This window comes from Etheostoma spectabile, chromosome 5 (genome assembly GCF_008692095.1).
Source record: "Etheostoma spectabile isolate EspeVRDwgs_2016 chromosome 5, UIUC_Espe_1.0, whole genome shotgun sequence".
Lineage (NCBI taxonomy): Eukaryota > Metazoa > Chordata > Actinopteri > Perciformes > Percidae > Etheostoma > Etheostoma spectabile.
In genome coordinates, this window is record NC_045737.1 from 5,302,173 (window position 1) to 5,306,808 (window position 4,636).

The window sequence follows — 4,636 nt, forward strand, 5'->3', positions numbered from 1 at the left end:
TGTGTGTGTGTGTGTGTGTGTGTGTTTATAAGTGTTACACTGTACATCCATCAACAGAGTCAGAAACATAAATGGACAGACAAGAGAGGAGCTTAAGGGATGTGAGCTGACTGTCTCTCTGTCAGACTCTGCTGAGGGAAAAAAAACCATTCAGGATAAAGTGACAGCAGCTTTCCAACTCAGCACACTGGAACACTTGTTTATAATCACATCACTTCTTCACCTCCGCCTTTTTTTCATTTCCTCTAAATTTCCAAGCCTTCCCACTCATCTTTTTTTCTTCTATCTCTTCTCCTTCATCTGTTACCTCCTTTTTGCCGTACTTTTCATCTGTTCTTCCCTTCTGTCCTCGTAATCTAAAAATGAAAATATTGAGATTTTGTTGCCCCTTAATTACTGTTGCAATGCTTATCAAGGTTTCACACAGCACAGACACAGTTTAGCCTACACTGATAATGCAGGCAGATTTGTAGTTTTTTAGTGTCTGATTTCTTTTTAAAACAATGGGTCCTTGATTTCATAAGGAGGTAGACAAAAGTAGGCTTCTCATTTCTAACCGGCGACTGTTGCTTTTTCTTGACTCACATGAAAACTTGCTGGCAGCTGTATCTAGCTAAAATTGGCAGCTAACTCATGGTAGCTTCATAAGTTGATGCATAAGTTGACTTTTCAATGTTTCAAGCCGACTTTGATTTAAAATTTTAAAAGACTTCTGTAAACTATGTGTGACATAGATGGCTTTTCACAAAATATTCCACAGACTAATCTATAATACTAATCACAACGATCTATCAGGTCAACATTTCAATTCATCACAACACTTTGGTTCATGACCAAATACTTGCCAACTAATGACATTCCTACCATCCTTGGCTGTAGTTTGTATTTAGTGCTAATTAGCTAATGTTAGCATGCTACCACACTAAGCATTGCTGTAGACTCAGTAGTCCTGTTAAACAGTATGTTTCACTTTTTTACGTTAAGATGAACTGACATGTTTGATTATCATATGGCTACTTCAGTTAATGTTTCCATCCATCTACTCATCCAAAAGCTTTCTTCACACCTGCTCCTTCTACTTTCCTCTCCACTTTTGAACTCCTTCCTCTGAAGCCTGAGCACATCACATGAGTGGGGGTTGTATTAAATCTAAAAATTTTCCACTTCACTGGGATACAGGAAATTGTCTTCCCTGCGGGGAAGTTAATGCAGATGGAGGGATAGATATATGGAAACATGGAGAGATGGATGGAGGAGTAAAATTGGTGGAAGGATTTAGAGAAGGGAGGTATTTGGATTGGATGGATTGGTGGTGAGCATCAGAGTGTGGAGGGAGGGAGGGAGGGATAGAAAAAGGAGGAGAGAGGTGTGCGAGAGGAGATGGCTGAGCTGTCTGTTTGAAGATAAATCAGAGAGGCAGTATAGTGAGGAGATCTGTAACCATAAACACACACACACACACACACACACACACACACACACACACACACACACAAACAGATGTGTGTGCGTACTCACGCTTGAACTCACACACATGCAAACACACACAAACACAAATACACTCACTTACTGAACTCGCACACACTCTGCCCCACGGCGAGGTGGTAAAAGGCCACGGCTGATTGGTTGCTGTGGGCTTATTTTGCCTCGAGTGGCAGAGCAGTGCATGTCGGGATGTTTGGATACAAATGCAGTCATCCACGCAGGCATGAGGTAGGTCACCCTCTTCTCGCTGTCTCACTCATCCCTCTTTTTTTTAACATCTCCCACTTAGTCTTTCCTTCCATACATTTCTCATTTCTTCTTTTCCACTTTTGTCTTTCTTTTCCAATCTTATACCTTCCACACATTTCCCTACAGGGTCCGTTATCACATCTCCAAATCTGCCCTTCCCTCTGTTCCTATCAATCCGTCTTTCATACAGACATTGTGTTCTCTCTGGGTATTAACAGTAGCTCTCAGTTGTCCTCTCTTTCTCCCTCTCTTTTGTCTGGCTCAATTAATTTCCATCTGTCGTCCATCTCTCTCTTTATCTTTTTCTAGCTTTACTTTCCCTCTATCTTATTCCTGCCTGCAGCCACACACACACACACACACACACACACACACACACACACACACACACACACACACACACACACACACACACACACACACACACACACACACACACACCCCTGTGTGTAGTGTGAGCTAACAGAATAATTAGCTGTGCTTGATGGCTCTGACAGTTCTAATCCTTCTAAATGGCCACCAAAAGCCTCCCCTCATCAGCCCAGGGCTAGGCACACATAAGCCATACACACTCATGCTCGTACCTGAACACACACAGACAGACTTGCAAATAGTTATAAATGAGATGCTTCCATTTACAGTTTGTCACGATTATATGACAATTTTTTCAATACTTTTAACAACTTTCCTAAACTCTCAACACAGTTAGCACGAGATCAGTCTGTGTAGGCTATACAATTAACCCATTTCTTGTTGCTTTGACACAAAATGCATACGGTTAACACAAATTTAAAATGCTTGAACATCTTTTACAAACAAGCTCAGCCAAGAACACAACAATGGATTTTACTGACAAATTTGCCAATGCTTTCACACTGTGTGTCAGAACAGATAACTTATAGGCTAAAGTAAAGGAGAACTGCTGTTCAGGAATAAAAAGAAATACATCCCGTGCATTTTATTCCATTGCTACTGAGAAACAGCTGATTGAAGTTATGCAAATAGATCAATCACAGCTGATTCCCATCTAGGAAACACACTCAGGGGTTGAGGTTCTTTCAATCACATGATCATGTGGTAGCACATACAGTAAAAGACGACCTAGTAGAACAATATAGATGAACACAGAAATAAAAAAGGCCTTCACGAGGGAGAGGAAGAGGAGTATCGGGACAATTCTGTCTCTGTCTCCTTTTTTTCATAAACCATAACGTCTACTTTATAAAGCTACTCTGAGATGGGTCGTTTTTTGTATTGCATTTCTGCAGCAAAAGATATAAAATGCATGCATTTACAAAACACAACAAAATAAATGAATATTATTTGATTTTGAGACATGTTTGCAGAGTTTTGGTCGGCATAGTGTGTTATATTAGTGTATTATTTTATTTTGAAAATCGGTGTGAGTTTAGTTTACAATGTGTGATTTTGAGCATGAAATTAACTGTTTTGTCAATTGTGTATTGTAGCTGTGTTGTTGTGTTTAGAAAAGTTGTTAAAAGTATTGAAAAAAATGTGACATACCAATCATAGAAAACGGTGGTACATACAGTACAGTTTGTACTGTACAGTTCAATTGCTATGACAGATTTTTCAATTTCAATTTTTTACAATTGCTATGACAGATTTTTCAATACGTTTACAGTTTTTTACAATTGCTATGACAGATTTTTCAATACTTTTACAGTTTTTTTACTATTGCTATGACAGATTTTTCAATACATTTAACAAGTTTCCTAAACTCTTAACACACCAACACACCCACAACACACAATTGGCAAAACAGTTAATTTCATGCTCAAAATCACACATTGTAAACTAAAGTCCAAAACTAGTTTTCAAAATACAATAATACACTAACACAACACACTATGTGTTAAGAGTTTAGGAAACTTGTCAAATGTATTGAAAAATCTGTCATAGCAATTGTAAAAAACTGTAAAAGAGGACCTATTTGGGCTGATTTTGTGTGGAAAAGGAACAATAAAGATGAACACAAAGTAAGAAGAATTCCTGTGCGAGGGAGAGGAAGACGAGTACCAGGACAATTCAGTCTCTGTTTCCTTTTTTTCATAAATTGTACATTCTATAAAGCTACTCTGAGATGGGTCATTCATTTTTTGTATTGAATTTCTGTAGCAAAAGAAATAAAAGGCAGCATTTACTAAACCCAACATAACAAAAATGTAGAGAGGCTTCAAGAGAAACAGTGTAAAACACAATCTATGATCTAAACAATATACCATCATCTGTTGGGCAGACCTGACACATAGAAAATAATGCAGTTTATGTAATTCCACCATGATATTGTTCTATGACTGACTAAATATTCCTGTTGGAAGAGAACATGTGTTAGTGTTTTGGAAGAATGATGTGATTTTGAGACATGTTTGCAGTGTTTTGGTAGACATAGTGTACTGTGTTAGTGTATTATTGTGTTTTGAAAACTAGTGTTGGAGTAGAGTTTACAATGTGTTATTTTGAGCATGAAATTGTGTGTGTGCAATTATATGTTGTAGGTGTGTTTGTGCGTTAAGAATTTAGGAAAATTGTTAAAATGATCGAAAACAATGTCATAGCGATTGCAAAAAACTGTGTTCAGAGTTGTTTTTTGATGCTTCTGTGTTAAAGATGTTATGCTCCCAAACATTAAAACTAGTAGCTGACCATGGCTACAAGGAGCCTGCATCCTCACCAGTTGAAGTTTTTTTACTAGAATAAAAAAAAAAAATAGGAGTAGGAAAGATGACTAAATTGTGAAATTTAGATTTAGCCATTTGGAAAAAAATGTCATGGTGTTGCATTGAAATAAAACAAATGCTGTAAACAAAGCTCCATGCTTGTGAAGGTCATCTTACTGTAATTTCTCAATGCACCGATTTTTGTTTTACTATATTTAGTA

General features: G+C 37.6%; 1 long non-coding RNA gene across 1 annotated transcript; it reads right to left on the minus strand.

The window, feature by feature from the left end:
* Window positions 1-2,707: 2,707 nt before the first annotated feature.
* LOC116688912 (uncharacterized) lies at window positions 2,708-3,823 on the minus strand. The gene is made up of 2 exons (XR_004331880.1): window positions 3,685-3,823; window positions 2,708-2,835 (listed from the first exon to the last, which is right to left on the minus strand). It is a non-coding gene; the product is annotated as an uncharacterized LOC116688912 (long non-coding RNA).
* Between the last annotated feature and the right edge of the window lie 813 nt (window positions 3,824-4,636).